This window comes from Hippocampus comes, unplaced genomic scaffold (genome assembly GCF_001891065.2).
Source record: "Hippocampus comes isolate QL1 unplaced genomic scaffold, H_comes_QL1_v1.1 scaffold1, whole genome shotgun sequence".
NCBI classification, from domain to species: Eukaryota; Metazoa; Chordata; class Actinopteri; order Syngnathiformes; family Syngnathidae; genus Hippocampus; species Hippocampus comes.
In genome coordinates, this window is record NW_017805010.1 from 3,306,397 (window position 1) to 3,317,143 (window position 10,747).

The 10,747-nt window shown below is 42.6% G+C and overlaps 1 long non-coding RNA gene across 1 annotated transcript in view; it reads left to right on the forward strand.

Annotated features, from left to right (window-relative positions):
* Window positions 1-383: 383 nt before the first annotated feature.
* LOC109511678 (uncharacterized) overlaps window positions 384-10,747 on the forward strand; it is a 22,270-nt gene continuing 11,906 nt past the window's right edge. The window contains exons 1-2 of the long non-coding RNA XR_002167373.1: window positions 384-616; window positions 1,565-1,664. This is a non-coding gene — a long non-coding RNA (uncharacterized LOC109511678). The remainder of the gene's footprint in view (window positions 617-1,564; window positions 1,665-10,747) is intronic.

Genomic DNA, 10,747 nt, shown 5'->3' on the forward strand with positions numbered 1-10,747 from the left:
GCTTTTCCTTTTGGAGGGGAGTGCCATCTGGCCCAGACAAGTTGTCCAGATAGTGACTAAAAGATGCTAGCTTGCTCAAAGATGAATGGACTGAAATGGTGAGCATCAACGACACCAGTCGCAGCAGCAGCAGCAGCAGCAGCGGCTCCATTGACTGACACTCTTTCTCACCTCAAGTCTTCCCCGCCCGGACACTCCCACTTTGACACCCCCCACCCCACCCCCCTAACACTCCCAGTGCCACTTGGGAGGCTATTTTTTGCCACTCTTCACTAAATAAGGCTGTGCAACAGGGCCAGGATAGCTGGCTGGCGAAGGGGTGTGAGCCCCTAGCTTGTACCTTGGTATAAAAATGCCGGGACAGCGGGGCTTTCCTCTGATCACCTCCACCTCTCTCTCTTTTTCTCTGTCTCTCATGCTTCCCCAAAATTGCGTCCTTTAACTCCATTCTGTCTAACCTGCTTTGCTGAATCTTTAACCCTCTGCTAATCATGACACTATAATAATTTATTTTGGGAGGTTATTATAAATCGCCTTTTTGTTTTTTTGAGAACTTTTTTGAAGGGGTGGCTAAGAGGAATATGATGGCAAAAGGACGAGGAGGCCAAGAAAGAGAGTAAGCAATAATTGAGATTTTTTTCTCGCAGAAGTCAATGTTATTGATCATTAAAAAAAAAATAAAGTTTTTTTTTTTTTTTTTTTTTAAAGAAAAGTTGTTAGTCATAAAATCAACATACCTTCAATTCTATTCGTGTATATTTGTGTGCAGGATCATGAGAATGTGTTTAACCCACTTCTGCTAATAGCGCAAAAGCAGACAACCGTGTTGAATTTTCGCTCTGTCTTATAATTTGTGTTTGGTTGTTTTTCAAAACTATTATATTGTGTTTTACTATTTTCACATTGGGGCAAAAAAAAAACTATGGAACAATACTTTATTTTTAGTATCATTTATTTTATTCTATTTATTCTATATATTCTATATATTTAATACAAATTGTATCTTGATCTGCACCAAGACAGTCTTCCGACTGCACATAATGAGATTTTTATAAATCTTGCTCACCAGCATGCCCAAATAGTTGTCCTTTGTAATACGTCTAAATTGTTCCATCCTTCTCCTCACCCTTGCCACCAGCATTCCCTCTCGTCCCCATTTGTCCTTCAGCTCCATCGGCGTTCGCTACTATCTCGCTCCATCTCCTTCTTTCCTTCCTCTGCAGCCTCATCTGCTTGCCCTCCATCCAATATGGATGGACAGCTGACACATTTTAATGCTCAGTCATCACTTCACAAACATTCCTCTTGGACAAACCTCTCAGTGGCTCCTTTTTTTTTTTTTTGCCGTCAATTTCTGCCTCCGCCGGGTCACCCTCCACCTTCTCGTTTTTCCCCCTTCCGTCCGTCCTTCCTTCCTTTCTTCCTGCCTCCTCCTCCTCTCTCGTTATAACCATCAAGAGAGAGAGAGAGAGAGGCAAGTCCCATGACCCTTTCCTTTTCTCTCCTGTCCTCTCTTTCACTCCTCTTCCTCCCCGCATCCTTAAACTCTCCATTGCTGATTCAGCTCCCAGCAAGGAGGAGGAGGAAGGAGAGCCACCCACCGCCTGCAGCGACCGCCTCACTCCGTACGGGCCGCCAGCCTCATCTAGACCACTTGGATTCTGGTAAGTGCGGAAGTGTGTCTTTATTTGCATGATGAAAAAACAAAGTGGACTTTTGAAGCATCTGTGCTCAACGTGTGCGTGTGTGTGACACTGTGTGTGAATATTCTCTTAAATCATACCACTCAGTTGTCAATGTGTGTGACTTGCAGTCCATTTCACGAAACATTTAAGAGATCCTGCGTCAGACTTGCCTCAACGGTGAACATGATTGAGGCACATTTCGTTGGGGTGAAAAGGTCAAGGCTTCTATTTGTGTCTTTTAATTAGCTTCAACAGTGGCGCTGTTGTGCTCGCATACTAAAAATGTACACGCTCACTTATCAGGTTTACAATAATTTCAACTTCCAGAATTCACCCAGTGAGAAAGTTGCTGGGAATAAGGAAGCGATCTAGTTAAGTCAGTGGTGTACCCTGTTTGCAATTTTTTTTGGGGGGGGTGAGGTGCTCCAACGATCCCATCAATCACTCAATCAGTAAATATCGTCAATTGTTATATGTATATATTTGCATGTTTATTTTTCTACTCTTACAAAAGATCTGCCCATGAGGGTTGTTTAAAGATTTTTTTTTTCCCTAAATTCAAAGCTGAGCGTCCTCACATCCCAGGCGTGACCTTAATTCATTCTATTTATCTCGATCTCATCTCTATCCACAGACAACATGTGTGTCACTCTCCGCAAGGGGGGGAAGAGAGGTTTAATAATAGTTTGAAGCAAAGTTTCTAAAAGCGTAATGCATTCCGTTCCCTTAACTTGCACCGGCTAATTTTACCCGCGTTGCAAATGCCGTGAAGATCAGCGGTGTTCAGCTGTCTTGTCAAAGCTCCTGCGGAGATGCTGGAGGTGGCAAAGTGTCAGGTGTCCGGGCCCCGAAAGGACACGGCCTGGCATGGCTGTGCTGCTTATAGTCGACATGCAGCTGTTATCGTGGGCATCGTGTGCAGGTTCTGAGTGTGTACCGGCGCTAAGCAGAGTGGATGTGAAACTTAATGTGGACTTTTAAATATAAATACTGAAGGTGCAAGGAAAAAAAGCATGACCTCAGATAAGGTCATGATAGGAGTTCTTTTTGGAAAATGGATCGTTCCTAGCCGAGTTTTAAGTTCGGCAGGCTGCCGAGTAACACAAGTTGAATACAAAGTCTCCTTTTATTGCCAGTTCAATGCAATTCATTGTGATTTAAACCAACAAAATGGTGACTAAAAAGGTGTTTGAAAAGTAAAGGAGTAGAGGACGATGAAGATAAAAACATGATCAAATTTGAGAATTGTGTTCACTCATCAACTTTTTTTTTTTAAATGTAACCTATTCTGGTAGGTTAGCACATTCTCTTTTTTATTTTGTAATCATGCAGCATCTCAACGAAATGTTACTTGACTTTTTTTACTTTACTTCATGCCCGTTTGACCCTTGAGGGAGCTCAATGAAAAGCTCAGAATGGTTTGAAATCATTCGATTTTTTTTTTTTTTGAATTATTCTTGTAATTTATAATCATGATGTATCAAGTCAGTCAATGACGGCGTGGCGCTGTAATGGCCTGACTTTGGTAAATACACCCTGGGTTCAGTTTCCACCTAGCGAGGGTGTCAATTAGAGAGCAAATGTTTGTTCAGTCTTTATCTGCCACCCTGTGATTGACTGGCGTCCAGTCCAGGGTGGTGTCCGCCTTTCCCCTGAAGACAGCTGAGATATGCTCCAGCTCCCCGCAACCTTGAACAGGATGAACGTTATGGAAAATGCACGGATTGATGGTCATGTCAAGATATTTCAAACAGCTTTTTCATTGTTCTTGTCACCTTCACTGATTCCCTCGATAGAGATTTCACCTCATTCAGAAAAAAAGGTCCATTTTCACTTCATTTTACCGTATATGGTTTCTTGCGCTGTAAAGATGTCAATTATGGATCAAATCCTTTGGTTTAATTACATATGTACTGCTTGCATAATGGCAATGATTAGCAGACTAGAAGCATTTCCAAAATTATTCAGTTTGAAGACTACAATGAGCTCACTTTTTTTTTGTACTGAAGTCTTGCAACGTCATTTTGAATGAGCTGGCGTCGTGTGTGATTTTGTGCCGGTTGGTATTGTCGTGCGCGTGTGACTCTACTCTCATTGACAAGTTGATTTACTCAACCTTTGTTCCTTCCCGGGGAAAGCGAGTGAGAATGAAAGGAAGAAAGGAAGAAGGGAGGATGAGCGTGATTTATGTTCGAGACTTTTTCGTTTAATGACTGGGCGGGCAGCTCTGATGTGCGCTGCCACCGTGGCCCTATTTGCAAAACAACAAAAAGGGGTTTTGTGGGGGGGGGGTGACATATTCATATCGTTTGTGCAGATGCAGTACGATTCACTGATCCGATTTTTGTTCACATGATGGGAAAACACATTTGACACAAACACAAATTTCCACAACCTTTCCATAAGTCTATTTGTCCTGCATTCAAAGAAAAAAAGTCTTTATTCATGAGAATATTGTGCTGTGTCAGCAGTTTCACATTGACGGTCAAGGTGAAACATTCACACATCAAGACTGTCTTGTCTGTATCGTTGCAAATGTTCCACCGCTTCAATCAAATCTTTAACGGGGAAGCGCAAGTATAACAGCTGTTCATCCAATTTAATCACACAAACCCACAACACACATGCAAATTTTGCGACTAACCCTTTTCTTTACCTACTGATCATTAAATGCCCGGTGCGGCGATGGTTCAATTCATTAAAAGCACAGCTTGACCTTTGTACATTTGCTTATAAATTGGTATTGATCCCGGAGAAAGTGGTGTGTACACCAATGTGTGTGTGTGTGTGTGTGTGTGTGTGTGTGTGTGTGTGTGTGTGTGTGTGTGTGTGTGCGTGTGTGTGTGTGTATTGGTGCGCGCTTCGTGTCTACGTGTCGGCTTTTCTAACTAATTCTGTAAATGTTACTATCATCACAATCATCATGTATCTCCGCGTATCTGCTACAGAAGAAGAATTGAGAACACTGGCTTGAAAAGGGGGGTTGGCTTCTGCGTGCCGGACGAAAACTTTAGCGCACGGGGAAGAGGGAGGCGGGAACTAGATAGGAAAGAGAAATACAGACTGCAGAGGCAGCACCTGGGCTATGCTGACTGAAGGAAGGGAGAAGGAGAGCAAAGAGAGTCAATTCCTTCCTTTCTTTGCTCTCGATACACTCTCCTGATGCATCGGGGAGTGAGCGCAGAGGGGTAGTTGAGGAGGGCGAGTGTGTGTGTGTGCGTGGGGTGGTGCAATCCAAAATCTGCCAGTAGGTAAGTACAACATCTCCCTCATTTTCCTCTTTGCAGCCCCGCCCCCAACATTCACACACACCCCACAACTGGGGGTTTCACACTCAAGGTGAAGTGTGTGACAATGCTGATGGATGACATGCTCACCAGATGTTATAGGAATGCGTAGAGCTCCGCAATTTATAGCGCTGCAATTTTTTTTGAGGCCTAGGACTAAAGTCTGGGTTTTAGCCTGCCCCTGCACTTTTTTGTCCGACACTTTTAGACATCAGCATAAATACTGCATTATTATTGCAGTCTTTAGTTGTGCGGCTTTAGCGTTCTCTCTTCGGTTGAGCAGTATTCTCAGTTCTGGTTCTTAGATTATGTCTACAGCGGTTATGTTACAGTTTAGGCTCTCATTTTTTGTGTATATTTAGTACCAAAATGATTCCTATTACTTATCCCAGATTTAGCTCGTAGCGTTAACGTTTCTTCCTATGACTTGCCCCAGATTTAGCTCTTATCGTTACCGTTTCTTCTTACTTCACATCTTGAATATTTCATCCATAATTAGTTCCTCCAGCTGTTATTCCTCAAGCTTTTTGCCGATTTAGATTTGTTTGTTAGATTAATTCCAGCATCTTTTATCATACAGCTGTAGGCCACTTGTAAAAGGTGGGGCTCGGTAATTTTAGACAGCGCAGCTGCACTCGAGCGTGAAAACCATGACTATCTGGATTTGTGTGCTGAGGCAAGCCTAAAGCCTCTCGTTTGGGAATTTGGTTCATCTGAGTGTTCCGAGGACGTTTTCTTTGACATGTGCCCCGGTACATCTAACAATTTGGTGGCTAAAAGCAGACAAGCTAACTTTACGCCTGCTGGAACAATGTCTAAGTATTGCCGCAGGTAACGTAACGCGATTTTAGTGATTTGGATCAAGGTGCAGCCAGTCAGATTCTGATGTCCTCTGACATCATTCCGAAATTTGACAACAGTGTGCTTTGAACCTCCTGAATCTTTACAAGATCAATTCATTGAATGCATTATTATTATTATTTTTAATTGTTATCGTGTTTGTCATATACTTTATATAATCATCCCACTGTAGGCGGCACAGCTATGAAGGTTAGGTGGAAAAAGGGGGATGGTCAGACATACACAAACTTGCGTACAATCCAGGTGAAAGGCAGTCTCCAATACTGTATCTGTAATTTCCCTGTAGCCAACTTTATATGATCGTGGCCATGAAGGTCTGCTTGCAAGTTCCTTATAAATGCATTTTGCGCACCTTGACCGCAAATCAACCTGGGGTCTCAAAGTGTAGTAGCAGAACAGCACCGTGTGGTGTTTTGGACTGTTTTACTCAAATCCCAACTAGGTTTTGCTAAATTCTAAGTTCCCTCCCTAAAAGGTTGTGGCGCTATTGCAAATAGGTTTAAAATGGTCTCCAAAACTGAACAGCGAATATGTGACAAGAGTTCATAGTTGAGGACGGCAGGGTGGTACATGTGATTTCCAAATCCAATTCACAGTTCTGAAGTTGTGGGGTTTGAATTTGGGCTCCAGCCTTCCTGTTCTCTCGATGCTTTCTTGGGGTTTCTCCCAGTACACTGGCTTCCCCTCCCATCCCCAAAACTCTTGAATTGAATGCTGTCAATTGTTCATTAGAATGTGATTGTAAATGATTGTTGGTCCGCCTCTCACTCCATGTCAGCTGGGTTAGACTCCAGCTCACCTGTGACCCTACTGTGGAGAAGCGGAATAGAAAATGGATGGATGGATGATTAGATCGGGACTATCTGTATGAAATATTCCAGGCAAACTAGATCAGCATTCCTCTTTTCGTGCTGAGTTCAAGTAAACATAGTGCAGCATTTCAGACCAGCAGCAAGTTCTCCTGAGATGGCCGAGCCATTTGTATTCCGAAGGCCACTTTATTAGGGAATTGTAAATGAGGAGGACCGGCAGCCCGGTCCGGTGATAGCGCTTGGTTGGCAACTCCCTCTCAGACGCACTATTTTAACGACGCAGAATCAGCCAGCGCAATTTATCTTGGTCTTGAAGAATCACGTCGCACATGCTTGAGTCATCTTTTTTTTTGTTTTGTTTTTTTTGTTTTTTTTTGCATATACTCCTCCCAAAATGCGCAAAACAAACCGTATGACAATGTGCGGCCACAATCCCAGTTGCGCCCGGTAAGATTAGCTTCCACGTCCGTTTGCGTGCGCAATCAAGTTCATCTTTGTGTTTCCATTTAATTCTTCTGGCAGCCATATATAGTTGTCATGCTGTATCTTTCATCCCGCAGTTTCAGTTATTGATTTTAGTCTTTAGTTTCCTTCCTTTGTAGTTTTTGTCCTCAGATTGGATGTTATTCCATCCATCCATCCATCCATCCATCCATTTTCCGATTCACTTATCCTCACAAGGGTCGCGGGGTGTGCTGGAGCTTATCCCAGCTGTCTTCGGGCAGTTGGTGGGGGACACCCTGAACCGGTTACCAGCCAATCGCAGGGCACACAGAGACAAACAACCATCCATGCTCACATTGACACCTAGGGACAATTTAGAGTGTTCAATCAGCCTGCCATGCATGTTTTTGGGATGTGGGAGGAAATCGGAGTACCCGGAGAAAACCCACGCAGGCACGGGGAGACCATGCAAACTCCAAACAGGGAGGCCGGCGCTGGAATTGAACCCGGTACCTCTGCACTGTGAGGTCGACGTGCTAACCACCCGACCGCCGGGCCACCCGGATGTTATTCCTCCATTGAAATTTGGGTTAAAAGAACCTAAATTGTGTTAAGGGGAAGTAACTTGACGTGTGTAACTGAGACTTATTGCAAAGTGGTTTCAGTAGACTTTATTACTGTTTTAACTGATGTTGTTCTGCGGTCCTCTTGCCAGCTGGGATAGGCTTCGATTGGCCACAGCCCCTCAATAGGGTGTGGGTGGGATCCAAGGAACCAGGACTTGATGTCACCATGGACTGTGGCCCACTTGGGGGACATACTTCTTTATATGCCCATATGAACAAGAGCAGCTATGGAATGTAAAGAAGTATGTATCTCAGGTCGGGACATTTGACAACCAACCAGTTGTTCATCATATAAACATGTCTGCAAAATGACTGCAACATTGTGAGTAAAGAACGTGGAGTCGTATATTTCTACAAATCTACAAGATGGGTTGCCTCCGCCCCTACTGATGAGGTTGGGCTGAATCCAGTCGATTCAGTGCTGCAGAAATATTTACAGAGTGGCAAATTGGAGATGCTGCAACAGCACAAGTCAGCAGTTGTTTGCTGTAGCCTCACAGATGGTTGTTGGGGGTAGCCCTTTCAGTGTATCTTTTAATTTTATTGAACTTCATGTTTCTATTGTGCGCTCATGGGAAAGTTTTGAATAGCATCTTGATTATTCTGCCCATTTTTTTCCCACCAATAGACACTGCACTAATAAAAATAGGAGGAAGACAAAATATTCAAAGACCTCATTTGTGTGACGTCTTGACAATTACTTGTAATATAAATTTTCCCTTTGTTACATATAGTATTATGACTTTAGTCTATGAACATATGCATATATTTCATAATGTAGGGACTACACTGCTGTAGACACTCACTACTGTGATTACAGGGACAAATGATGTAGTGTAAAAATTAAAAAAAACACACACACACACACACACACACACACACACACACACACACACACACACACACACATATATATATATATATTCTTGTAGCATAATATTTTTATCCTTGAAATGTGGCTTCGTTCTTTTAACGTTTTTACACTTCATTTTGATAACATTGTGACTTTTATGACGAACTGTTAATAGTGAAGAAGTATTCTCATGACTTGATAAGTTTTCTTTAAACAGTTAAAGGAAAAAAAAAATCCCAGTGTGGCTTTAGTACGCAAACACAATCAGAGAGTGACAATCAAAATGAAATTGCTGAGCAAAATTTGAAAGATCCAACAATGCAGGATGCACTTGCCATTGGATTCCCAAAGCGCTTGGAGGCAGTCATGGAGCTGCGAGCGCGTGATATCAAGCAAGACAAAAAGAGGCGTTGACTGGATTGATGTAATGTCCCGCGCTGGTGTTTGACCGTGTATTATATGGAAAGGGGTGGGGTTGGTATTATAGAAGGGGATGGGGTTCTGGGCGGGTATTGTTCTGTCACTTTTCCTGTGTCAGCAGGTGGAAGCTCTCATCAGGACATTAAATATGCAACAATGCTGACTGCGGCACCATGCTGAGCCAGCCGTAGCCGCATGACTGCATGTGGGAGGGGGTCCTTTACAAGTGAAACAGCAACACACACACACACATGCAGCACACACATACGGGGATGCCCCGACCTTCTTTCCCCGTTCTCCCTCACTGCCTGGGTAACGGCTGCTTGACTGCTTCCCCATCTGTGAGCCAACCCAAGAGTAACAATGAATAAGAAAGTCCCACTGCAGCTACAAATAGAGCAATCGTGGAAGAGATGCATGACAACAACATGGAAAGGAATGGCTGATTTATACACTCCTGTCATTGACCGCAGCAGCCATTCTAATTCTATTCCATTTCCAAGCCCCATCCGGAGAGTGGAATCCATGTACCATCCCTGTGTGATTCCCATTTATTGATTATCCCTTTCAGGCACCAATAATGATAGCCTGTAACCTGATAACATGATAAGCTGTTCACTGTAGTAACTGCTGTCCCTGAAAGGGTTAGACTGGTGCTTTTTTTAAAGTCTCTTTGTAACCGCATCAGTGCCGTGCACCCACTGAGGTGGAGATCGTAATCGTAATTCTGACATGCTGGTCGGACACTGAATCGTTCAAATTTGGAATCAATGTGTTCTATAACATCTAATGGACGGACTGATTAATTTTGGTCAAACTGTTGCCATCATAAAATCTTTTTTAACTGTCAATGCAATGTTTTAACATTTAAATATTCCTGAATATCATATACAAGTTACAAGTGACACATTAACGGCATTCTTGTGGAACGACATGAAACTAAAAGGAAATAAAATGACTCACTCTGATGACAGTGAAAGACGTAGCGGTTAGGGAAATGATTACGGCACTCTTTTTGTATGCTTGGTAAGCAAAGGTAATTCTGACATGCTGGTTGGACACTGAATCGTTCAAATTTGGAATCAATCTGTTCCATAACATCGAATGGATGGACTGATTAATTTCAGTCAAACTGTTGCCATCATAAAATCTTTTTTAACTGTCAATGCAATGTTTTAACATTTGAATATTCCTTAATGTCATATACAAGTTACAAGTGATACGTTAACGGCATTCTTGTGGAACGACATGAAACTAAAAGGAAATAAAATGACTCACTCTGATGACAGTGAAAGACGTAGCGGTTAGGGAAATGATTACGGCACTCTTTTTGTATGCTTGGTTTACATTGTAACCGTTTGACATTTTGTTTTTGTTGCTATGTACTGTAGGAATCATGACTGATTGCGGATGATTTTTTTTTTCAATATACAGTTTTGATGAGATAATCAATTTCAATCATATATTTAGTCAGAATTGGAAACTTCAAATTCAACTCATTCGTTTGATTCGTCATTTAGCTCGAAAGTTAGATAATTGCGTCCCTTTGTCTGACACAACAAACACATTGTACCTCCAAGAAGCTGATCAGTCCCCACTCTGCGATGGAGATCAGATCAATGCTGAGATCATTTGTTTCAATCAATTAAACAGACAACTGCTTGAATTAGACTCCATTAGACTGCCAAAGGCCCCACCCCTGCACAACACACGTGTGTGTGTGTGTGTGTGTGTGTGTGTGTGTGTGTGTGTGTGTGTG